Genomic DNA, 27,766 nt, shown 5'->3' with positions numbered 1-27,766 from the left:
AGGAAAAGGAAACAATGGTGAGACTGTTCTTCTGGGAGTGACAGACAATGCAGAACATTCCCAACACCACCCCAGACATGTTCCCCAAGGGAGGGGAAAAAGAACAACAAGAGGATAGACATGCAGCACGGAAGAGAAAAAGATGCTGCGAAGGCTGAGGCCCCATGGTAGCTAAGCATGAACCCGCCAAAGGGTGGCGAGCCCCTGGGGGGCAAACACAACTTGTGAGAGAAATGGGGCTGCAGCTAGAAGGAAGGTGTTTGTCCTTACCAAGCTTAGGTATGGGTATGACAGTGGTTCCATGCCAGCATCTGGGAAATGTGCACACTGCCCAGATGCGATTGCACGTATGAAGGAAAAAGTGCTTGCTGCAAGAGAAAGGTTCTGCAACATCTGAATGTGAACATCATCCAGCCCTGGGGTGGAAGATCAGGATGAAGTGAGAGCATGATCTAGCTCCCTCATTGTAAAGGCAGCATTGTAGCACTCACGATTCTGAGAAGTGAGGGGTATCGCCCAAGCCTCCTCCACTCATTTCTGACGGAGGGACATAAACGGTATAAAGGGAAAAGGTGAAGTGAGGAACGAGAACACGGACTGCAACAGCTTGAAGTCAGGATAGTCAGGGAGAAGGATTGACTATGAAAGTCAAACTGGATGAGCAGCATGACTCCCCCACAAGATGGAATGCCGTTCTCGAGGGAAGGTCAAAGCGGACCAGAAAGAAATGCGAGAGGTGAGGACGCAATTTCGTTTCCTGGACACAGAGATCATGTGGACGCTGTGATTCTAAGTGCAGCCTAAGTCCTCTTTGTTGAATCCAAGTCTGTGAACATTCCATTGGAGGAGAGTCATGATGAGAAAAAATGAAGGGGTGTCACCTCGGCAGCTGCCGAGTGCCAGCCTTCGAAGACACTTGGCTACAGGGTGCAAAAGCTGGAGGTTCCTGCTCCATGAGATCTACAGAAGTGTCTGTATTCTCCCTCAGTCAGTCTGCAGAGTCCAGGGCAGAAAAACAGTTGATGGTGCGCACTGGTGACACAGTGTTCGGCCGGGTGAGGGTATCACGTGGTAACACCATTGAGGAGGATCGAGTCGGTGAAGGAGAAGATTGTTTGCCTTCTTTTGATTTCTTGGAGCCTTTACAGGTGGCAGATGACAGTTCAGATGTCTGCTGGCTGGGAGGACATAAAAAGTCTTTGTGGGACTAGTCCTCTTGTCTTTTCCGGCCTGGCGGTTGTGTAGCAGATGACCTCAACCTGTGAGGCAAAAGTTTGGTGGCTTTATGCACAGCTGGAGGAGGAGGAGGAGGAGGAGGAGGAGGAGGAGGAGGAGATGCTACCATGACACTGGATGATTTTACAACCGCAGTGCATGTCTGTGTGACCATGCCCTTCATGGAGCAAGTTGTAGCAAGAACTGTAAGTGCTGGATAATAAAAATCAAGGTTTCCGGGTAGCCAACAACTTCTGAGCAACACGGCAAAGCACTTTTTCCTTCACCTGGATCTCCTGGACGGCCCACTCATCAAGATACATGGGACAATCTTGGGAGGAGGCTTGATACAGCGGGGAGAAGGAGGTAGACAATCCCCCCCCTCGTGAGCACCACTATCGCATGTTACAAGTTTGGCTGGATGTCAACAGGATATTCAAGTGCGGTTGTATCAATGACACTGGTGGCAGCGCATCAGGTTCAGAATGTACGATTGGACTGTGATAACTTCATAACCTACTTTTTTGGAAGCACTACTTTATCATACATGGAAAAAAAGATTGTGTGTGTGTGCAGTAAAGATGGATCTGCCTTTTTCATCACCCGATGGATTGCAATGATGCCCTGATAAGAGAGGTACATCTGGATTTCTGCCTTGGGACAGACCATCAAGGAGCCCAGTGTAAATAACACCTCGCGAAGAATTCAGTGTTCGATGGCCTCGACACAAACAGGGTAGCCGGGGAGGAGCAAAGCTACAAGCAGTAGTTGTGCTTGAGAACCAGAAGTAGTCTCCAATGGAAAGTGCCTTTGCACGAGCAAGAGCAAGATTTCACAGGGCCAGCACTGCACCAACACCAATAAATGGATTTACTGTAGCAAAGGACTGACCGTCTTCAGCACATGAAACCACAAGGAACAATGGTGTAGCTAGGATGGTCTTTGAATTGTTAGCCTTATTCCGTTTATGTTTAGTAGATGTAGACTGAGAAGATGATAACTGGTTCATTGCGAGAAAATCCTCCTTGACTGACAGCATCTCTGATAGTGTTCTCCTTCCAACTGGGGGGACCCCCTCAGAGGGGGCACACTTGCCTTAGGTGATTGTTCACACCTCAGGGGTCACACCTTCCGAAGACAGGCAATCACCCCTCATTGGGCCTGGCCTGACCTATACATGAGGTAGCCAAGCATGAACCTGCCAAAGAGCAGTGAGCCCCCAGGGAGGGGGGCGGGGGGGGGGGGGAGGGGGGCAGGTTTGAACTGGTGACCAGCAACATGCCACCCAGAGATGACTGTGGTGTTGCCTGAGGAGTGAGGTGCTGAAGTAAGGTTGGTGCCTCATTATGCAACCACAAAAAAAAAAAAAAAAGATAAATGGCTGCAAGCCGCATCAACAAATGATCAACATCGGCATAGCTCTACCCAGAAATTTTTCTTAACACTGCTGCAATGGATCTTCCACTTATGACTGAACACAGTACCACTCCATCCTGTCATCATCATCATCATCATCATCATCATCATCTAGTAGGCCAGCAGTGTCATCAATACCTTAGAAAGAACTAAAAGTGAAATAAATGTACTCAGAGAGCGATTTGAATTTTGTCTGTATCAACTAATATGTTAAGGTTTAGATGCAGTTGTAAATATTCATGGCATTCCTGTGGAAATGGATTGTACAAAGTTAACGAATTCTTCTTATCTGTATTGTAAGAAAGTGAACTAATAATATCTTATGTGTTACTGTATCCATTTGGTCTCCTCCAAGAGCAAACAAAACAACCCATTGTTGTACAAGTGTATTTTTGTCCCACACAACACCAGCCAATATGTTACACTGTGTGCTGCACAGCACATGGAAATGACAATTTATTCCAAGCAAATAAGGAGGAAATTGTCTCACCATAACAAAAAAGCTGCTTCAGTCAGTCATAATTTACAGTTCATCATCTCTATTTACTTAGTATTTCAAAAATTCATGACTGTTCTTAATAGCCCATGGGACAGCACATTGTTGCACAGCATGTGCAATATAAGCTTCCTTGCCAGCTTAACAGACATTTTGGTGTTTTGTACCTCCATATGAATCAGATTCATACTCCTGTGCAGGAAGCCATCTTGAATTTTATTATGAATCCATTTTTCTTTCTCTGTGGAGAAAGCACTGCAGCAGTAACAACGGACCATTCCTTGAACATGCCTCATACGTTCTGGACATTAGTTTGTAAACAACTTAATTTCAGAAACTAAATGTGCCTACATATATTAATCTTGAAGACGCGATCAGGGAGAACCACAATGCAGGCAAGTTGTTCTTGCTTAAATACAATGACAATCTTCAATTAATATATTATGGAACAAGCATGATGGATCATAGGTAGAGCTTCGGTCTATGGAGTCAATGACTGACAATGCAGCCACTAATTGTTTCAGCCACTAATTGTCATATGATTTAACAGTTCCTCTTAAATTCACAAACAATTTTAGGTAATGTATAAATTATTTCTGACAGCATTGAAAATCTCTCTGTTTTGTAAGTACAATATAGGTGCACACTGCATGACATCCACTGTAGTGTAGCACTTAATGAGTGGTTGGGCATGCGAAGGTCACCACTTTTCATCTTTGCTGCCTATAATTATTTGTCATTTGTAATTTCTGGAAGGCTCTGAGAATTTATTTGTGGAATAACTGACTTCACAAGAACTCTGTGTATGTAATAATAGGAGCACACACTTTTGAGGCACGTATTACAGATCTGTCTGTACTTTTGTGTGGTCAATAAATCTGTGTTCATTTTGAAATGTTACTTCTTGTTAATGACTCTGCAGTTATAAACAGTACACATTTCCAAGTTCCATGTGAAATGCTTTTGTGGTTATGATGGGAATCTTGGACAGCGACATCCCCATGGCTCCACTATGGCTACATAGAAGCTGCCACCTTCATGAGCAGGAACCTGAGTTCCAACAGTAAATTCTTTACATTCCTCCTTCAGTCAAAACTGTCAAGATACCAATGCAAACAACAGTGTAGATGTGTCAATGCATATCACACATTCAGCAGTATTTATGGGACACATCTGTCACTAAACACAACATTTTAGATGACATAATATGTCTTACCAACATGTACTTTTACTTGGATAGTACAGCACAGCAGTAGTTTGAGAACAAGAAAGGAATGTTTAAGACCAGGAAAAAAAATTCAGGCTGAAATTCAGTAAACAGCTAATAGCATGTCCATATAACAGCTAACAGCATGGCCATATGGCCAAAGGACAACTAAAGAACAAAGCCCAATGCCATGAGGAGACGATACAGTCGTACATACAGTACAACCTGAAGGCTAAATATGGCAAAAGCCAACAGTGTTTCAATGTAACGAAGGGTGTGGCAATTGAGCATTTCTTTCAATCGATGTTATCACAAGACAGCTTCAGGTGGTGCCAGTACACTGATGCAATACACCAGAAAATAATACACCAAAAGATATTCGAAAAACTTCCAAATGTTATACTGATGACAACAGTGGAAAACTATCATCACAACCTCACACTGGGGTAGGGGGGTTGAAGAGGGGTGGTGGAGGGGGAAGCTACACTGCTCAATAAATAAGCACAAGCTGGAAAATAATTTTAATCAATGTTAGGCTTCCCTAATAGCAATATTGGAAGATTTTGATGTATGTTAATGATGAGATCAGTCTGACAGACACAGCAATTGTGACTTTTGAATTTGGCCAGTATTTGTTAATAATTCGACAAGAGGTTCATTAATCATTGGCATAAATGTCTGCAAGATACACCAACACTAAAGAATAGATGTTGAGTCCCTGGACATGTGCCACATCCTTCAGGCAGCATCCAAGGTTCTTAATGACACAGGTACAGTTGGCTCCCCTGACAATTCATCTGCCACACAGAAAACAGAAAGATGACATGCTGACATTTTCACCGTGGACCCTCTGTGCACATCTTACTCTACTCTAAGAAATGAAGAAGTATGTTCAGCAACTATCACACAGCAAGATTCCTACCAACAGTGCAGTTCTGTGCATACCACACAGCTGTAGATGACTACATCCAACCTACAGTTCAACGCACGTAGCAGAAATGTGAATGTTGCTCTCCAAAATGCCACTGTCATTCCCCATTGCCATACAGAGGTTCCAGCCACTTCCTCAGTAACCAAATCAGGAATACTAAGTGAGGTGACTACCTATGGAAGTCAGGCTCCCATAGACAGATGTCCTCCATGGACAGCAGTTGCCAACACGTCAGAAAACCACATCAATGTCACTGTCAACGACTAACATGTTCAGGCACTAGCTGATTCTGCATCATAATTTTCTATCATATCATATAAATATTGTCTTCGCAAAAGGAAGATTATGATTGTAGATTCAAAGGCCACTGTGCTGAAGGTTGCCAATGAAAAATGCTCCCAGCCGACAGGAACTTGTATTGGATAAAAGCTGAGTTTTCAGGCAGCGTCAATGCCAATGAAATTCCTGAGCTTTCAATGACTAGCTCTGCTATCGTCATCAGGAGTAAAACTACTGACTGCCAGGACTGGCACTATTTCCCGCTTATATACCTAGTTTTAGTCCTGCAACGATGGTGAAGCTAACCATCGAAAGCTTGACAATTTCATTGGAACTGACGTGGCTTGGAAAACAAAAAGATATTATCCAGTCATGCCACCACGAAAGACTGAGGACATAGATACTTGTATTGTAAGAGTAACTATCAATAACAAAATATAGTTCTTCAAATTTGCCAATTTAATAGAATGCATGGATAATTGTGTCACTTGATGGGTCTTCTTTCAGGCATTGCATGCAGTCATAGACTGAGGGAGACTTGAGATCCAAAATGACGGAACTACTCCAAACTAGTTTAGTTAACAATTGCCCTGGGCCTTTTCCTACCACTGAACACACTTACCCTACTGTCATTCATAACACAAGTTTAAATCAACAGTCTGTATGTTTAATTAAACAGTGAAGCTTTAGTCGAGTTCAAAATGATACTCAGCCTCACATAAGAAATCTATGAGCCAGTGATGATCATAAATATCGCAAGCTGAAAAGGAGAGATCTGGATCACCAACCACCATTAACAGTTGAAAGTCTTCCCTTAGAGTATGTGCTTAGGGACGATCAAACCAGTCCAGAAAGATCAGCTAAATGCCCCAGATGGACAATATGCCATGTCGCAATTACTAACTACCGATTAGCTGTTTTATAGCAATTTTAGGTTGAAGGTAAGTCAGGAGAGCAGACAAGGCAGGGGGGTTGGACAACAAGATGGAAACACCATCATCAGAAATGCATGCCTGCAAATAAACATCAATGCTACCCGAGATTTTGGGTTGAACTGTTACATCTGACAATGAATGGCACCTGTGCAATGTCCTTAATATGATGCCAGTGTCACTCATGGTCAGAATAGCATTTTTCACGGTTGCAAGTGCATTATATCGGAGATAAGTGACAAATTGTTGGTGCTCACATGATGGGTGCTCCCATAACCAAGGTAGCCAGTGTTTCGTGCTTCAAGAGGCAGAGTATCAAAGGTCTATACAGCATAGAGGGGAAGTGGAAAAACATTCTCCTAAGTCACAATGCGGATGAAAGTGTGTGTTGAGTGATAGTGGTCATTGAAGAAGATTCTGACCAAAAATAATAGGACAACAGCTGCAGAAGTCACAGCAGAACTGAATATCACACTCCCAAACACTATCAGGACCAAAACAATACAAAGCGAGCTCCAACACAGCATCTCCTTTGTTCCCCAAAGGACATGCTGCGTTCCAAGATCACAGCCCATGTTCACACAACTTGCATTGTCCAGTACTGTTTCTGTCATCACATGGAGGTCTCTGGCTACCACAGGCACCAGATTCTAATACTATTGGGCCTTTGTGGTCTATTTTGGAGAGAGAAGTGAGTAATCACTTTCCAACTCCCTCATTGTTACTTGAACTTGCAATTTTTTCATAAGAAGAATAGTATAAGATTCCTTTGAAAACCATACTGGATCTGTATTAATTCATTCAGAGATGACTGGGAGTTGTTCTGAATGCCAACAGTTTTCCTACACCACATTAGGTGTGGTAATGTGTACTGGTGTGATTCTGGTGTTTCCATATTTTTGTCCACCCTCTGTATATTGTGTCTCCATATGAAAAATGAATAATTAAAAATGTAGTGAAGAAGATGCAACAAAACAACAACATTCAGCTGTCAAAAGTTGTTGGTCCTCTCTCTGGGGTCCTTCTTAACAATACAGATGGTACATTGATGCACTGATTAGTGGCATCTGAACAATGTCACTAAAAAAGATATATAGCCACGACCACAAACTGATGGCACCCTGGTTTACCTAGAGGCAGTGAAGTGAGTCTCCACTCTGAATATGCAGACTAGCCACTGGTGGACCATGTTTGACAAGGCAGATCAAGGAAAGACTGCTTTCATAGTACCTGATAGCCTCAAAGTCAAAAATTATGATGTGCTGCTGTGTGTCCATGACACAGGTCTTCACGTGAATCCAATAATGTGCCTCTTTCTTGCCCAGAAAATTGAAATCTTGGGGCACTTAGTCAAAGGAAATGGAGCCCGCCATGATCCATAAAAAAATTCGAATCATAACAGATTTTTTAACTTCTCAATACATCTGTGATGGGTGAGGCTTCGTGAGAACTTGGTACTACTATAAACATTTCTAAAATGATTCCAGTACAACGCACAACAACTTTTAGGACTAATGCAGGGAGCTGCCAAATTTTCTTGGGACAAGGAGCAAGAAAGATCTTTCTGTATTCTTAAGGAGACACTGACACTATTGGCCTTGTACTTTAATACTTGAATGCCCAGGCAGAACTACCATGCACACTGATGCTGGAGATAATGGAACACACAGTTTTAGTGCAAATCAAGACTTCACTGAATGAGTGATTGCTTACCATTCTAGAGTACTCTCCCCAAGTCTGAAACGAATTACTGTAGGACTGAAAAGGAGTATCTTGCACATGTATGTGCCATCTGTAAGTTCCAAATATTTATATGACATATCATTCACCACTGTGACTGATCATCACTCTCTATGCCGGCTGTCAAGCCTGAAGGCTCCATAAGGATGATTGACCACATGGGTACTGAAGCTTCAGGGTAGTACACAAAAATTAACAGAAACAAGATTTCCAACTGTCTTTTGTAGACTCCCATTAGAAGATTATGATGATGATGGTGATATCCCAGTCACCACTACACTAATGATCATTGTAGGTGAACAGAGAGGGATATAGCATTACCGAAGACCAAACGAGCCTTAGGTAAGCAAGAAGCAGTCGAAAAGAGAATTGAGACAAATAGATGGAACATTGTTTTAACTGTGTAAGAGAAACTGAGTCCCAAGGGGACAGAAATGCTTGCCTGTCATCCTAGTTCATTTACAGTCTGCCATGAAGTATTTTCATGACACTCCAACTTCATCTGTCAGAATCAAAACTGGTATCATTGGTGAGGTCTCTAACATTCTGACAGACATTATGTAAGCTACAGTAGATAACATCAATGATGAAAGCATGAGCTTCAATTACCCTGAGGACAGCTCAAACCAATTTCTCCTCCAGCTGCTTTACACCACTGGATTGGAAAGGACCTCTTGGGGAGGTTTCCAAAGCTGACAAATGGGAATAAATGGATTGTAAAATGCACCAACTATCTCACAGCTACACTGTTCCCAATGTTCTGTCAACTGCTGAAACTTTTGAAATCACCAAGTTTCATGTAGAAGACAAAATTTTGAAGCATGGATCATTTCGAGTAATGACCCCTGATCAATGAAAAGTAATTCTGTCCAGACAGGTGTCAGAAGTAACTTCACCCTCAAGCAATGTTTTAATAAAACATTGGCAGACATTCTATTGAGGTAAATTGACATCAGTTAAAGATAATGGGATACAATACTGGGTTTTGAGACATTTGCACTCAGGACAGCAAAGCAACACACAGAGGTTTCACATCATTTTTCCTGAGCCACAGTTGAGAGCCAGGAACAACAATGGTAACTTTGCTTCCAGTTCTGTCTCATGCTGCTGCTGTATAGGATTACACCAAATACCTCATGAAAAACTGAAGAGACAACACAACTGACACAAATACAGACCATCAACAGCTGGGTAAGGACCACAAACATCAGGGAGTTGGTTAGTTGCATATTCCATGGACCATAGTTCCAACCTCCTGCGTCATTTTTTGCCCTATATGTTGATTAAAATGGGGGGGGGGGGGGGCTGTTCAGTACCTGATACTGATTCAAATTCCCTGTCTAGCCCAAGTATCAATAGGGAGAATAAGTCAGAGATACTCAGGCTCAATACTACAACTTAATTGTGTGGCTGCGAGAGGTGCAGCAAGCACCTCAGGTGGTGCCGCCCTCTGGTGAGCATTTACCACTAAATACCATGGCCTGTCTCTGGCTACTCAGTCTCATGCTAGTCTTTGAAGCCTTTAGTTAAAGTGTCATAGAATGGTGTAGTTTCAACCTTGCCTGATTTGTGATTGCTCCTTGGACTGTTTTATATCATTAAGGCAAATTTGCTACACTCTGGACTTGTTTTGGTTATCTGTTCACTTCATGAACTCCAGTGTCACTGATCTCAGGAAGCATCTATTTTCTTCTGCTGGTCTTTGTGTTACTACCAGTGCCAGTGAACAAAAACTATATTCAAACTAGCAAAGTATGATAGAAAACTTTTGTCACATAAGTCTCTTTCTTTTTGCTACATGATCTGCTATTGGTCACCTTACTTTCCTGCACCATCTTTTCCTCCTTGAAACACACTGATAATCTCATCTCAAGTTGGTTTCTTCTAAAGTTAACATATGAGTGTTCAGGGGTACACGAGTTTTCAGATTCATGGGCTGCTTGGCAAAAATTTTCAGAATTACATTATTATGAAGACATCAGTAATATATCTGCTGTGTGATGTATACTATATGAAAGAATGTTGTATGTGCATATGTTCTCATGTTATCTGTTTGACTTTTCCCATATTATGTTGTACACTTCTGTACATAGAATGATTGCATGGAACAATAAAGATACAATCAATGCAGACAGAATAAAATAAAGCACAATGCAATAGAAACAGCTCGTTCCCTACACACTAGCGTGATGTAACAAAATATTGGCATTAAAATACCTTGAAGTAATTGACAATGATGTCAGTTCATGAGTTTTAATCTTTAATTGCACTGAAGATTTAGAAATGTAAAATAGAAAAAGTATTAAATAAGTAAGCCAAAGAGTAAAAATGACCTGAATTGCATAAGGTAAACTGAACATAGTTTTCAGAATGAGGATTCTGATGTGTTTGAAACTGTAATTTAACAATTAACGTGTATTACCAGTTTTGGATTATGGCAGGAAGATGTGAACTTCCTATCACAAAACTACTCAAAACCAGTGTCACTCATCAAGCCTTGGAGAGATGTTTGGTGGAAATTACTATGATAAGCACAAAAAACAAATGGACTGGAGATAAGCTGAAGTGTAAATGTAATTATATCTTTAATGAGAATGACATGAATATAAGCAAGAAATGTAGAAAATTGAATGGACAGTAAATGGAACAAGCGAGTTTCTTGTTGGGTTCCAAGATGAACAAAGACCTAATAGAAAATGAGTAGATGACCTTAGAAAATATATAGAAGCAGCATGGATGTGTATCACCGAAAACCATAATCTACAGGATGCAGCAGAACCAACTAAGCAGTTACATGGGATAATTGCTTGGACAATGGCAAGGGGAGGCAGTCTCACTTCGTCTCCCTTTGATCCATTGGTGATCCCACTTCAGTAGCCAATAGGATGTGCACCAGTGCACATCAGGGCTTCACCGTGCCTGTATATTTTGAAAACAACGAATCTGTGATTGTGAGCAAAGAGCTTTCTGGTGACAGTTCCATATTCCGCACAGCAGTGCCATTCCAAATGCAAACACAAATCAGCCCTAGGTTTGGCAGCTGGGAAAACTGGTAGCACACTAACGAGACACAAATATGGCCTATGCAGATCCATCAGAACAGCAGAAAATGTGCAGCTGGTGAGAGCACTAGTTGAGCAATTGCCAAAACATTCTACTCAAAGGCATGACTTTGCTGTGTGGATTTCAGACCACAGTTTGCAGAGAATTCAGTATTTCAATTTGAATTTCCATTCCTTCAAAATAACACTGTTCAAGACTTGAGCTCAGCAGGCTACACCAAATGCCAAAATCTGTATGAGCAAATGCTTGCACAGATCCCCCCAGATGCACCTTTCTTCAGTAGCAATGAGGCACATTTTCATATCGGAGGAATAGTGAACACACAAAATTTTTGCTACTGGGCTGAAAATAATCCCAAAATTATTCACAAGAGACTGTTACATTCCTCCAAACTAACAGTGTGGTGTGGTGTACAATATCACAATTTGGTGTGACACACCCATACTTCTTCCAGGAGGAAGGTGTGGCCATTAATTCTGGACATTATGTTTAAATGTTACCAAATTACCTGCAACCCAGCATGGAACAGGCTGTTGAACAGGGATTAGGTGACTTGTGGTTCCAACAGAATGGGATTACAGCGCACAGAGTCCAAAATAAATTTAATTGTTTGAGAGGGATGTTTCTAGGACGTCTCATCTCCTTGAGGGTGGCCTGCGTGATCACCAAATTTGAGCATTTTGTACTTCTTTCTTTAGGAATATCTGAAGGAAAAGATGTTTTAACATTGCCCTCACACCCTAACAGAGCTATGGGTATGGATTATTGAAGATGCAAATGCCATACCCTCCAAAAAAAGTAAATGAGCAGTTCAAAATATCAGAGATCATCTCCAAAAATGTATTGCTGCTAACAGCTGCCATCTTGGGGACATTATTTTCAACACTGAGTGAATAGAAAATGGTATGAACTATTAACTTCCAACATACAAATTTTTTTTCTATATATAGCCCAATTTCGTTTTTTGTAACTCCTAAAAAATTGCTTAACTGGTCCTGCTGTACCCTGCATGCAAAAGGCTAATGCAGACCTTTATCCAGCAGAGGATGTTGAATAGCTGAGGATCTATACAATGCATTCATTATGCAGAAAATGACAGCTTTTCCAACAATTTCTTTTCTCATTACAATATGAAACTTGTTCTAGTTATTGATGTTTGGTCAAAGGGACTGTAGCCATTACTTCACTTGCTGAGCTGGTGTTAGTAGATCTAGCGAATCCAGTCAAACTTCCTGGGATGTTTTTGTATTTAGCAACAATTCTGAAGAGATTTGGAAAGAGAAAGAAGATAAGGAGCTGCAGACAGGGGAAGAGGTAAACAGAAGGAGGTGACGCAGATTTCTGAACTTATTTTCTCAGTGCCTTATTACTATGAGATTGAAGATCCTTTAAGACTTCAATTGACCTCTCAGAAAAATGAGAGAAAATGAAGAATCCAGACAAGAAACCAGTTGGCTTCCATTGTGGTCAAGCAAGACACACAGTACATTACCTTAGACAGAGAGTGATAATCTCTGGCAACTGTCATTCCAGCAGACCTCATACAACAGACAACAGAATTTGAGAACTGGAATAAAGTGGATTTTTTTTATTTATTTAGAGACAGGTCTCTATTATGCTCACCACACACAGATGAAAGAGGGTTGCTCACTGATGCACAAATCCAGATCCTCAATCAGTATTACACTTAGTTGAGGTCACCTACAAAGCTTGATTGTGACGCCAATAAACAAGTAACTCTACCTTTTGTGACTGTTGTAGAGGTGTAATATGGCTACACGTAAATTAATATGGATTGATAATCAGTAAGAGCTTTAGCTAACATTCAAGTTTTATTCAACCAAAAGCTGTTGCATAAAGGTACTGTTGGCTGATATTGAAAATCAAGTTCACCTGCAAAACAATCACCTCAAAATGCCTAGAAGAAAACACAGGATGAAGAACAAAATGCCATGCTATACTTGGCCATCGTCATGCAATTTGTTATCCAGATTCAAGACAAAAGTTTACCAAGCAAAATCAGATCGGGTGCATTTTGAAATACAGGTATGAAAATGAGGAGCTGGCAACACAATCACATCGTGCATAGTATCGGAACGTACAAAGGTACCTGTATCAACTCTCACTACTGTACCAGCAGTCACAGCTCACTATGTACGCTGTTGGGGCATCAAATCCACATCCATCATGGAACTATGGTTCAAATTGTCATTGGGTTAATTTTTTAATTTTTTAGACATCTTCCTTAGTTCTTATCATTTATAAGCAGGACATTGTTTTGTCACATGACAACAGCCTATCACATGACAGTGGGATCCATTAAATTGCATGCAAGTATCTACTAACAGTGCAGTGCACAACCATAACTGGTCCTGTCAATTTTATGTAGGGCAGTTTCCTGACGGAGTACACAAATGGCGAATACGTCGATATGCTTTTGGTGCTGAGTACATCAATAACCAAGCAGCAGCAGCTGCTGCTGCTACAACTTGGGCATACGCTGCACAGTACCCTCAAAGGCATCATCCCAATGAGAATGTTTTTCATTGCATGGAACAACTTCTTCGGGAAACCATTAATCTTCATCCACAAGTAATTGGCAAAGGTCATCAAAGGACTAGATATACTCTATAAAGAGGGTGTACTTCTTAAAATCATTCACTAATCACCTCAGTGAAGTACCCATCATATTGCAAGGCACTTCCACATATCTCACACTCACTGTTGAAGTGTTGCACGATGAAGAACTGCATCCATATCATTACTCATTAACTCAACACCGGCGACAAGAAGACTGCATTCAATGAATACAGTTTGTGAATGGCTCTTGCACCAAGTGGAAGGCAACGAACATTTTCTAAAAAATGTGATACAGACTGACAAATCTGTCTTCACTTGTGAAGACATTTTCAACCTCCACAACAGCCATTGTTGGCTGGAACACAACCTACATCTTACCTGTGAATGTGGTTCTCAGGCATGCTTTGGCACACTGCATCCCTGTATCTTATGTTTCTTTGCAATACTTTGCATGACAAATTAGAAACCCTTCCATTTCGTGTTTGGTGACAGCTATGGTTTCAGCATGACGGTGGACCACCACACTTTAGAATGAAGGTGCCTAGCTATATAAATGAAGCATTTATAGGGAAATGAATTGCTTGTGGAGGTCCAATGATCTGCCTTCCATATTCCACAGATCTTAATCCACTAGATTTATATTTGTGCAGACACTTAAAGGAACAAGTTTATAGTACTCCAGCCACAGACACATACAATATAATAGCTCACATGCATGTTGCTTCGACAATGGTGGATGCAAATGTATAACATAGGATCCAGCAAAGTAAGATCCAGTGAGTGGCTCAGCGTGATTTTTTTTTCCCTCTGCATTCTACGTATACCTCCTCTTTTGTATTTTTCAGTTGGTCTAGGAAACTTGCATTTATTATTTTTCCCTTTGCAAATTACTCAATAACAAGAATCCATTCTGCATCCCAGAAAATTTTCACTGTAATTTTTCCGGCAGATGAGAAATACTTAGCCTTCAGTGGTGCAGCGTTATTGGTTTCCATCCTCTGCTTCATTTGCTGTTTCACTTTCAGTGTGAAGAGGCAGATCCAAATCTGATTCAGAGTAACAAATGGACACACAAAATCAGTTGAATTCTATTTACAATGGTTCACACAACACATATATTTGTTTTAATGTCATTTTCTGATCAGCATTCAACTGATACAGCACTCAAGTTTCACAAAACCTTTCCAATGTTACTTTTTCATGTAAAATGTAGTGTACTCTTTCTTCTGTCACAAATACTGTGTCAGCTATTTTGTATGTCTTCAATCATCCAACATCCAAACTGAAAAAGATTGTGTGTACAGATCTGCACATTCACATCACAAATCCCATATCCATAAGTCTTTTAGCCACATCTGTGGATATTATGATTTTGTAAAACAATTCACTATGCACACCATACCTCTGTCAATAGGCTTGTGCCTGGCCTAAAGTTTTGTCTGCTAAAATCAGGTCTCGTAATTTACACTCCACAGACTAACAATGCAGACCCCAATCATGACCACATATAAATAGACTATCGCCTGTTATATTTCTGATAAATCCTGCATGTTACAACTTTTTGTGGTAATTACTGAAACAAATTTTACATAATTTCCTTTGGAACATTTCTGCAACATTTGGCAGTCAAATGAAATTGTTACGAGATACTATCACATCCTGCACACAGTAAGATGTTAATAACAGTGTTTGTCTATCATGTACATTAATCAGTCTTGTTAACATGCTGCGCATCTCAATGCATTAAGGATTTGTTAGATTTATTGAGTTTATACATGACTTTGTTCTGTATGTTACACACAAAAATGAGTAAAACCATGAAGGAAATATTTTAGTGGCTGAAGCGTCCTATAACAACCTTCATATTGTTTTTGATAACAGCATAAGTTATCTATATCTAAATCTACATCAATACTCTGCAAGCCACCATATGGTGCATGACAGAGGGTACCCTGTACCACTACTATTCATTTCCTTTCCTCTTCCACTTGAAAATACAGCAAGGAAAAAACCACTGCCGATATGCCTCCGTATGAGCCCTAATTTCTTGTATGTTGTCTTCGTGACCCTTATGCAAAATGTACATTGGTGGCAGTGGAGTCACTCTGCAGGCAGCTTCAAATGCTGGTTCCCTAAATTTTCTCAATAATGTTCCTCAAAAAGAATGTTGCCTTCCCTCCAGGGATTCCCATCTGAGTTGCCAAAGCATGTCCATAACAGTTGTGTTTTGTTTGGACATACCATAACAAATCTAGCAGCCAGTCAGTGAATTTCTTTGATGTCTTCCTTTAATCCGACATGATATGGATCCCAAACACTCTAGCAGTGCTCAAAAATAGCTTGCACTAGCGTCCTACACGCAGTCTTCTTTACAGATGAACAACACTTTCCCAAAATTCTCCCGATAAATTTAAGTTTCTCATGCGCCTTCCCTACCAGCCCTCACATGCTCATTCCATTTCATACTGCTTCGCGGCATTGCACCCAGATATTTAAATGACATGACTGTGTGAAGCAGGACACAACTAATGCTGTACCCAAACATTACAAGTTTGTTTTTCCTACTCATCCACATTAACTTACATTCTTCTGCATTTCAGGTTAGCTGCAATTCATCACACCAACTACAAATTGTATCTTCCTACAGTAACTCAACTTCAACACCACCCCGTACAACACAGCGAACAACTGCAGATTTCTGTCGACCTTGTCAACTATCTCTGTTACCATGAATTAAATCAAAATGATGAGACATAGGGCAGCTGGCACATTGTCATTTTTAGCCCTAGCAGATGGCAATAATACATTTATGCTCTCTAGGAAACAAGGCATTCAAGCCAATATAATGGAACTCCATCCTGAATTGCTAATAACAGTGGCTTAAGATAATAATTATTATTAGTGAGTGCATGTAATGCAAATAGACAACAATAATAATATTTACACAGTGGTAACTTTTGGCCACCATGTAATTATTGCTGCCAATACCTGCATCAGCACAGGCTTTTATCTACAAAGCAACTATTACTGCAGAAATCTGTATCCATGCATAGTGTGAGTTATGTATATATCACCTTGAGATACCGGGACTAAATGTAACCTCTGTAAAGCTTAAGACAATCCTACACTGCTTCTTTAGTTTTCTACATATAGTTGCAGTTTTGTGAAAGCCTCTAACAGAAGATTTTTTGGGGTAAATCTAAAGCAAAATGGAGGTAGTGTATTCGTTGTAGCAGTTAAGAAACTCAGATTCTCCAAGACAGAAGTTGAAGCTACATTCAAGATTGTTTTGACAAGACTCGTATACGGAATAGTATCAGTCACATGCTTCAGTGTTACTTCAGAGCCCAAGTCACCACTGTCCTGAAGATTGCCCCACTATCAACTGACAAAGCACTATTGCCATTAACATTAAATACATGTGACAGACTACTTACTACAAGCAGGCCATAGTAATCACTGTAGTTCTATAGACATTGTGTCAAATTATTCGTGTGGTAACTTGCTGTATGACTCCTGCCAGCTGAACATGAACATACAGTTTATCTGTAATTGCCAAACTCATCACACAATTTTTAGGTACACGACACAGAAGTATTCTTCTTCATTACATTACTTCACTCTATACAGGGTGGAGAAAAATTGTCATGAAATTTTAACCCTGGATAGCCGATGCCAGAGGGCACCGAAATAATTAATGTTGTGTAGGTCAACAACATACCATTTTTAAACTATGGAAACTTGGTGCCAAGCGCTCTGATTGGCCATGGGATTGCCTGTTGCTGTTCGTTGGTTGACAGGCAGCACTATGGTTGTCGGTTCACACATACACATGTCCCTCGCCCCGCCATGGCCCCAACATGATATGCACATGTGTCTAATAGGTCTAGCTGTTTGTCTCCATCTCACATCAGAGGCATTCACATGTAAGCTTTGCTTCGGAGCATACACACGTCACCTGTGGTCCAGTTATACAGTAAGCATGGCGGCACAGCCTTTGTTTGAAGAATGAGACACAGTTTTTGTTTCTGGACTAGACAACGACAATGCACATGAAGCTCGATGGTTGTATGAGGAACGGTACCCAGCAAGATGCCACCCACACCCCCAAACATTTACAGCCATTCACTGGTGACTTGGTGAAACAGGCTTGTTAGCGGGATATCATCGTGATGCTGGGAGACCTTGAACATGATGGGATGCTGCATTTGAAGAGACTGTTCTCGAGTGCTTCGAGGAAGCACCTGCAACAAGTACTTGAGCAGTTGGACATGACATGGGAGTCACTCATCAGTTAGTCTTGGAGGTTTTGAGGGACGATGGCCAGCATCCATTTAGTTTCCACCCTGTCAAAGACCTAAATCCTGTGGCATACTACAAACATAGGCTAGCATTTTGTTGGTGGTTTCTGCATTGTGTTGCACGAGATCCCGACTTCCGCACCATCGTGTTGTTTTTCAATGAGTGCACCTTCGATCGGGATGGCCTTTACAACACCTGAAACGTTCATTACCGAGCAAGGGGAAATCCTCACGGCACGTACGTCCACGGGTACCAGGAACATTTGGGCAGGCATTGTGGGTGATCATTTGATTGGGCCAGTCCGCCTACCTCCTCGACTTGCTGGAACAAATTACCTTCACTTTTTGCAAGAAAAGGCCTGCTGGAAGACATTCCCCTGGACATACAGCTATGCATGTGGTTGCAGTATAATGGGGTACCTGCACATAATGGTCGTGCTATGTACAGATATTTAAATGAACTCTTCAATGGCTAGATAATTGGCAGAGGTGCTCGTAGAACATGGCCCTCATGATCACCAGACCTCACGCCACTGAACTTTTTCCTGTGGGAATTCTTCAAGGTTCTAGTTCACCCACCTGGATACAAACCACCTAGAAACAAAGAGGAATTAATGGATCGCATTCAACATGCCGCCAATCACATCATGGCAATGGCAGGAGTATTTGAAAGAGTTCGGCAAAACACCGTTTGATGTTACCAAGCTTGTGTCACGTCAAGAGGGTCAACAGTTCAAGCACCTGCTTTAAGTAAACAGTGTCCTAGCTACAAAAAAGGCCCTTTTCAGGGCCGAGACAATTTATAAAAGACTTTCTGTATGTGAACTAATAGCTGTTGATTGGTTTGTCCCTGGTACATCTCATGATGAAACTAAAATGATGGATGTGTCGGGACCCTGGCAGGTTCGTCCCCAGCCCCCAGAATGAAAGGCTGGGATACTGCCTCTGAGCATGCGGGCCACCTTGGATACATCACAATCTCTGGCAGGCAAAGTATTCGCAGTCATGCATTGTCCAGAGCATTCAGCAACAGGGCATCCCACAGCCAATCTGAGCATGTGGTGCCAAGTTTCCATAGTTTAAAAATTGTGCATTGTTGGCTTACACAATATCAGTAATATTGGTTCCTACCCTCGATCAGCTATCCAAGGTTAAAATTTTATGACAATTTTTTTTCGCCCTGTATAAAATTCTAAAAATACAATTCTGCTCTACAGCAACATACCACTAACACCATCATTTCTGTTTACAGTGCTCCACATGAGCCATCAGAGTCTGGGGAGCAGTGTTCACACAGATCTGTTCATGTTTGACACTAACTATGACTGCATGACTCTTTATCCTTTCATGGCTCACATGTTGTTGATGTGGCAACTAGCATCAACTTATGAGAGGAAGTCAGGAAACTATGCAACACGGCTACTGTTAAAACCACTTTTTAGCTAGTGGCAAACATCAAAAGTGCAACCACAGATCTTTAGGTAAAGGGCAAAAATACGAAAGGAAATAACATTATGATTTAATGGCCTGTCAATGAACAGGTCATTAAGAATTGGACACAAGCTCAGAGGATAGAGTAGGAAATCGACTGTTGCCTGTTCAAAGGATGGTTCCAGGATTCTCTTTGAAATATTTAGCGAAGCACAGGAACACTAAACTAGGATGACTGTAATGACCAAATCATGAAAGGTTGCCAGAAAAAAAGTCACTGGACTATGAATATTAGCTGTAAGGCTTAACTTAGGTAGAGGCATACAGGGCAAGTACCGTTTGTCAGTCCATTAAGAGATCATACGCACTGAGAAACTGCTGATTTCATGCTTTCATGTTCACTAATGGTCAGTTGGAGATAAAACGGGATGCAGCCACGTCCCATCTGTAAGCAAACAGTCCCAAATGCCATGTACACATGCCCTCAATGCCAATCAAGGCAGAGTTTGAGGTCAAGAGTTCCAGTGACTACAGCTTCAAATAAACAATTCTGCACCAGATACTGTGCAAGTGAGTATTACACTCTATAAATTTTATATACGAAGACAGTAATTTGTTCTCAAAAGAACAGTTACTGTTGATGACCGTGCAGCTTTTCCCTGGAATAAATGATGACTAACTGAAAACCACAGCTGCCGATAGGTGTTGTTGATATACCTCGATGTGGACAGCTGAAAATGTGTGCCCCGACCGGGACTCGAACCCGGGATCTCCTGCTTACATGGCAGACGCTCTATCCATCTGAGCCACCGAGGACACAGATGAATAGCGTGACTGCAGGGACTTATCCCTTGCACGCTCCCCGTGAGACTCACATTCCCAACTGTTCACAATTCTACATATGTATTGTTGCCCAAACTCTTACAGGAATCACCAAAGCGTGCACGAGTAATGAGTGGTTGGGCAAATGTCTATAAGGTACAATACATATGTAGAATTGCGGACAATTGGGAATGTGAGTCTCACGGGGAGCGTGCAAGGGATAAGTCCCTGCAGTCGCGCTATTCATCTGTGTCCTCGGTGGCTCAGATGGATAGAGCGTCTGCCATGTAAGCAGGAGATCCCGGGTTCGTGTCCCAGTCGGGGCACACATTTTCAGCTGTCCACATTGAGGTATATCAACAACACCTATCGGCAGCTGTGGTTTTCAGTTAGTCATCATCTATAAATTTTGTACACCGAGGACAAATAGATCTTACCTGTAAGTACCTCTGGATTTGGGTAATTAGTTTCCTCATGTAGCTATGTCTATATGTCACTTGTATTGCAATGATTACTTGAACCTAAGGGCTCGATTAGAGCAACAGAATCTGGCACTTCCATGGTTCCTGGTCTGTAGTGCATGACATTATCGTGTATAGCTGGATCTGAGTAACGTTATAGGCTGGAGAGGCCTTTTATTCTAGAAATTTATTGGAGAATCTAGTAAGCCTCATCTATGTTTTTATAGAGTAGTGCCTGTGCTTTTTCGCTTGTTAACACGCGAAGAAGCAATAAAAAAGCACACCAGTAAACCAACTCACAGTCTCCTTTCCCTAACATCACCATACCCACCTCTTTAGCCTAACATCTATCTGTACTTTCTTCAACTGTTGTTGTTGTTGTCGTCGTCTTCAGTCCAAAGACTGGTTTGACGCAGCTCTCCATGCTACTCTATACTGTACATGCCTCTTCACCTCTGAATAACTACATCCTTCTGAATCTTCTTTGTGTATTCATCTCTGTCTCCCTCTATGATTTTTACCCTCCATGCTGCCCTCCAATACTAAATTGATGATCCCTCGGTGCCTCAGAACGTATCCTAGCAACAGATCCCTTCTTCTAGTCACACTGTGCCACAAATTTCTCTTCCCCCCAGTTCTATTCAGTAGCTGCTCATTAGTTACACCATCTACCCATATAATCTTCAGCAGACTTCGGTAGCACCACATTTTAAATGCTTCTATTCTCTTCTTGTCTAAACTGTTTCTTGTCCATGTTTCACTTCCATACATGGCTACACTCCATACAAATACTTTCAGAAAAACTTCTTGATACTTAAATCTATACTTGACATTAAAAATTCTCTTCTTCAGAAACCCCTTCCTTGATATTTCCATAGTCTAAATTTTATATCCTCTCTACTTTGACCATCATCAATTATTTTGCTTCCTAAACAGCAAAACTTATCTACTACTTTCAAGTGTCTCATTTCCTAATCCAATTCCTTCAACATGGCCTGATTTAATACGACTACATTCCATTTTCCTAGTTTTGCTTTTGTTGATGTTCATCTTATATCCTCCTCTCAAGTCACTGTCCATTCTGTTCAACTGTTCTTCCAAGTCCTTTGCTGTCTCTGACAGAATTACAATGTCATCAGCAAACCTCGAAGTTTTTATTCCTTCTCCATGGATTTTAATTCCTACTCCAAATTTTACTTTTCTTTCCTTTACTGTTCACTCAATATACAGATTGAATAACATTGGTGATATGCTACAACCCTGTCTCACTCCCGTCTCTACCACTGCTTCCCTTTCATGCCCCTCGACTCTTATACCTGCCATCTGGTTTCTGTACAAATTGTAAATAGCCTTTCGCTCCCTGTATTTTACCCCTCCCACCTTCAAAATTTGAAAGAGTATTCCAGTCAATTTTGTCGAAAGCTTGCTCTAAGTCTACAAATGCTATAAACGTAGGTCAGTCTTTCCTTGACCTATCTTGTAATTTAAGTTGTAGGGTCAAGTACTGCCTTGAATGTTCCTACATTTCTACGGAATAAAAACTAATCTTCCCCGAGGTCAGCTTCTACCAGTTTTTCCTTTTATTTCTAAAGAATTTGTGTTAGTATTTTGCAACTGTGACTTATTATACTGATAGTTCAGTAATTTTCACACCTTTCCGCATCTGCTTTCTTTGGGATTGGAATTATTATATTATTCTTGAAGTATGAGGGTATTTCGCCTGTCTCAAACATCTGGCTCACCACATGGATGAGTTTTGCCATGGCTGGCTCTCCCAAGGCTCCCAGTAGTTCCAACGGAATGTTGTTTACTCCCGGGTCCTTGTTTCAAACTTATGTCTTTCAGTGCTCCTTGTACACACCCTCAATATACTTCTTCCACCTTCCTCCTTTCCCTTCTTTGCTAAGGACTGGTTTTCCATGTGAGCTCTTTATATTCACACAGGTGATTCTCTTTCTCCAAAGGTTTCTTTAATTATCCTGTACCCTTTACCCCTGAATGAAATTTTCACTCTGCAGTAGATTGTGTGCCTCTATGAAACTTCCTGGAAGATTAAAGGGCAGTGCACTTTCTCGCAAAAGGCAAAGGTCCCGAGTTTGAGACTTGGTCCAGCACACAGTTATCTTACCCTAGTGCTATACACTTCTAAATCTTTACATTTGTCCTCTAGCCATTCTCACTTAGCCATTTTGCACTTCCTCTCGGTCTCATTTTTGAGACGTTTGTATTCCTTTTCACCTGCTTCATCTACTGTAGTTTTATATTTTGTCCTATCATCGATTAAATTCAACATCTCTTGTGTTACCCAAGGATTCCTACTAACAGTCACCCTTTAACCTAACTGATCGCCTGCTGCCTTCACTGTTTCATCTCTCAGAGCTACCCATTTTTCTTATACTGTATTCTTTCCCCTGTTTGTGTCAATCGCTCCGTAATTCTCACTCTGGAACTCTCTAGGACCTCTGGTTCTTTCAGTTTATCTAGGTCCCACCTCCTTAAATTCCTACCTTTTTGCAGTTTCTTCAGTTTTAATCTATAGGCCGTAACCAATAAATTGTGGTCAGAGTCCACATCTACCCCTGTGAATGTCTTACAATTTAAAACCTGGTTCATAAATCTCTGTTTTATGATTATATAATCGATCTGAAACCTTCCGTTGTCTCCTGCTCTCTTCCATGTATACCGCTTAAACCAAGTTTTAGCTATGATTAAGTTATGCTCTGTGCAAAATTCTACCAGGCAGCTTCCCCTTTCATTCCTTACCCCCAGTTCACATTCATCTACTACTTTTCCTTCTTTTTGTTTTCCTACTTTTGAATTCCATTCCCCACGACTTAAATTTTTGTCTCCCTTAACCATCTGAATAATTTCTTTTATTTTATCATATATTTCTTCTATCTCTTCAGCATCTGCAGAGCTAGTTGGCATGTACAGGGCTATTACAAATGAGTGAAGCGATTTCATAAATTCACTGTAGCTCCATTCATTGACATATGGTCACGACACACTACAGATACGTAGAAAAACTCAAAGTTTTGTTCAGCTGAAGCCGCAATTCAGGTTTCTGCCGCCAGAGCGCTCGAGAGCGCAGTGAGACAAAATGGTGACAGGAGCCGAGAAAGCGTATGTCGTGCTTGACATGCACTCACATCAGTCAGTCATAACAGTGCAACGACACTTCAGGACGAAGTTCAACAAAGATCCACCAACTGCTAACTCCACTTGGCGATGGTATGCACAGTTTAAAGCTTCTGGATGCCTCTGTAAGGGGAAATCAACGGGTCGGCCTGCAGTGAGCGAAGAAACGGTTGAACGTGTGCAGGCAAGTTTCACGCGTAGCCCGCGGAAGTCGACGAATAAAGCAAGCAGGGAGCTAAGTGTACCACAGCCGACGGTTTGGAAAATCTTACGGAAAAGGCTAAAGCAGAAGCCTTACCGTTTACAATTGCTACAAGCCCTGACACCCGATGACAAAGTCAAACGCTTTGATTTTTCGGCGCGGTTACAACAGCTCATGGAAGAGGATGCGTTCAGTGCGAAACTTGTTTTCAGTGCTGAAGCAACATTTTTTCTTAATGGTCAAGTGAACAGACACAATGTGCGAATCTGGGCGGTAGAGAATCCTCACGCATTCGTGCAGCAAATTCGCAATTCACCAAAAGTTAACATGTTTTGTGCAATCTCACGGTTTAAGGTTTACGGCCCCTTTTCTTCTGCGAAAAAAACGTTACAGGACACGTGTATCTGGACATCCTGGAAAATTGGCTCATGCCACAACTGGAGACCGACAGCGCTGACTGCATCTTTCAACAGGATGGTGCTCCACCGCACTTCCATCATGATGTTCGGCATTTCTTAAACAGGAGATTGGAAAACCGATGGATTGGTCGTGGTGGAGATCGTGATCAGCAATTCATGTCATGGCCTCCACGCTCTCCCGACTTAACCCCACGCGATTTCTTTCTGTGGGGTTATGTGAAAGATTCAGTGTTTAAACCTCCTCTACCAAGAAACGTGCCAGAACTGCGAGCTCGCATCAACGATGCTTTCGAACTCATTGATGGGGACATGCTGCACTGAGTGTGGGAGGAACTTTATTATCGGCTTGATGTCTGTCGAATCACTAAAGGGGCACATATCGAACATTTGTGAATGGCTAAAAAAACTTTTTGAGTTTTTGTATGTCTGTGCAAAGCATTGTGAAAATATCTCAAATAATAAAGTTATTATAGAGCTGTGAAATCGCTTCAATCATTTGTAATAACCCTGTACACTTTTACTGCTGTGGTAGGCGTGGGCTTTGTGTCTATCTTTGCTACAGTAACGCGTTCCATGTGCTGTTCGTAGTAACTTATCCATGCTCCTATTCTTTTTATTCATTATTAAACCTACTCCTGCATTAATCCTATTTGATTTTGTATTTTAACCCTGCATTCACCTGAACAGAAGTCTTGTTCCTCCTGCCACTGAATTTCACTAATTCCTGCTATATCTAATTTTAACCTATCCATTTCTCTTTTTAAATTTTCTAACCTACCTGCCTGATTAAGGGATCGGGCATACCACGCTCTGATCTGTAGAATGCCAGTTTTGTTTCTCCTGATAACGACTTCCTCCTGAGTAGGTTCTGGCCAGAGATCTGCTTGGGGATTTTTTTTTACCTTCGAAATATTTTACTGAAGAGAACGCCATCATCATTTAACCATACAGTAAAGCTGCATGCCTTGGGGAAAAACTGTGGCTGTAGTTTCCCCTTGCTTTCAGCCATTCACAATACCAGTGCAGCAATGCGGATATGGTCGATGTTACAAGACCAGCTCTTTCAATCATCCGGACTGTTGCTCCTGCAACTATCGAAAAGGGTGCTGCCACTTTTCAGGAACCACACATTTGTATGGCCTCTCAACAGATATCCCTCCATTGTGGTTGAACCTACGGTATGGTTATCTGTATTGTATCACTGAGAAATGCAAGTCTCCCCACCTACATCAAGATCAATGGTGGTTTTTTTTTTTGGGGGGGGGGGGGGGCTTCAACTATACACACACAAAAAAGATGCAGCCACACATTTCACACATTTACCACAAAATCGATGACCAAAAATCCCATTTCACCTCTGATCTGAGTGTGAGTTTATAAGCAAGTATGCCATGGCCCGTGTCAGGTTACGACATGTAGAACTGGAGTCAGATGTGGGGTCCAGGACTCGATGCTGTATTTACTAAGTAGTAAGGTGCCTTAGGGTATGGAAAATTGGAGTTTCTTTTAGGAGAACTAGCAAGTCCTGTCTTACAATGAACTGGCTTTCAAGGTAGAGCAGGTACAGTGCACAGGATGTGCAACCCATTTTAGTGTGCAGCAGGAGAGAAGCAGGAAAGAAAAAAGAAAAAGAAGAAGTCACCATCTTGTATCAAAGAATTACGAGACTGCAATGAGCAGCAAGCAGCAGTAAAAAACACACGGTGTCTTCGCAGTAGTTACAAAACTGATGTCGGGTCCACCGACTTCTAAATCCATGGCCAGGTGTTCTGATCACACCAAATTCCAATCTTACACCTGCATGCGACACCAAAACAGCTCCTTTAGCGGACTGAAAAATGCAGTAAGTAGATCACAACAGAGTATGTATACAAGGTCAACAACAGCAAGAAATGAGGTACAAAAAAAGCTAATATGAATCTGGAAGGTAGTGAGATGCTGGCTCAGTATATAGTCTCATCTGATGCATTTAAGTCGATCCTGAGAGTTTTTCATGGAAATAAAAATGAACTTCTGGAATTCGTGGGCAACTGTAACCCAGCATTCAAACTAATGCCAAGCCATAGTCATAGTCATAGTGTGTTGTTAAAATTTGTTAAAACTAGAATTATGGGTGCAACTCTAAGTAAACTACTCTTACACAATTTGACAGCAACTTGTAGAGATTTGAAAGGAATTTTACTGGGGAACTAAGAGTCAAAATGGACTTTGTACCATGCATGTTTATCATTCTTTACCAGGCAGAACGAGGTTGAAAGTATGGCTGAATGGGAGAGCCATGTTGACACAGTGCAGCACCAATTTTGAGAAGCCATCCTGAGAGTGACCAGGAACAGACAACCTGGGAAATCATGCTCTAACTGAGAAGGTGGCAAGAGCAGTATTCAAATACAGAATTGGAGATGAAATGATTAAAACAGCTGTGAGAGCACAAGGAGAGAATTTAACATCAGCATAGGCAGAGGATCTAGCATTAACAGCAGAAGCTACCATTGCCTTTCATAAAGAGAAGTTTGGTGGATCCTGCTGCCAGGGAAATTATTGTTTTTTATGTAAGAGAGGAGGTCGTCAAGAAAGATTGGCATTATGAAGAAACACAACAGGAAAATAGACACCATGCAGCCAAGTCATACAGGAGCAGAGAAGCAGCCATCCCATCCTCTGTTACCACTGAGAAGGATAGAGGAAACTATATGCAGAGGTCATCACAGGAAATTGGAAGTATGTGACTGAGAATGTGTCATCAATGCAATCTTCAAGTGCATCCAGAGCCATGATCTGTGCTATGTTAAGTTAGTAAGGACCAGGGACCCTTAGTTTGACAGTGTGATATCGATGCCCAGCTAGCAAATAAGAAGATTTAGAAACTGGCAAATGAAAGAACAGAATAAGTATTCAGCTGACATGTGCCACACAGTTGTACTGAATCTGATTTCATAAATATAAGATGCACATAGGAAAGCATGGGAATTGCATATTTCATTGCAGATCAGGTGAGGGTGATAAAGGAATCAGCATTGAAGAGTACGATGGGCAGTAACACTAACAAAAGGATAGAAGTTAAAGGGATCACTAAGGAAGTAATACAGGCACATGGACCCATGACGTTAACACTGAGGATGACAAACAAGGT

At 41.4% G+C, this 27,766-nt stretch overlaps 1 long non-coding RNA gene and 1 other non-coding gene across 2 annotated transcripts in view; both read right to left on the bottom strand.

The window, feature by feature from the left end:
• Positions 1 to 27,766, bottom strand: part of LOC124721373 — a 115,534-nt gene that overhangs the window by 37,362 nt on the left and 50,406 nt on the right. The window lies entirely within an intron of this gene.
• Positions 20,334 to 20,407, bottom strand: Trnat-ugu. The gene has a single exon. It is a non-coding gene; the product is annotated as a tRNA-Thr (tRNA).

This window comes from Schistocerca piceifrons, chromosome X (genome assembly GCF_021461385.2).
Source record: "Schistocerca piceifrons isolate TAMUIC-IGC-003096 chromosome X, iqSchPice1.1, whole genome shotgun sequence".
Taxonomy (NCBI): domain Eukaryota; kingdom Metazoa; phylum Arthropoda; class Insecta; order Orthoptera; family Acrididae; genus Schistocerca; species Schistocerca piceifrons.
The sequence above is the reverse complement of the archived record's forward strand: the minus strand, read 5'-3'. Positions and strand labels throughout refer to the sequence as shown.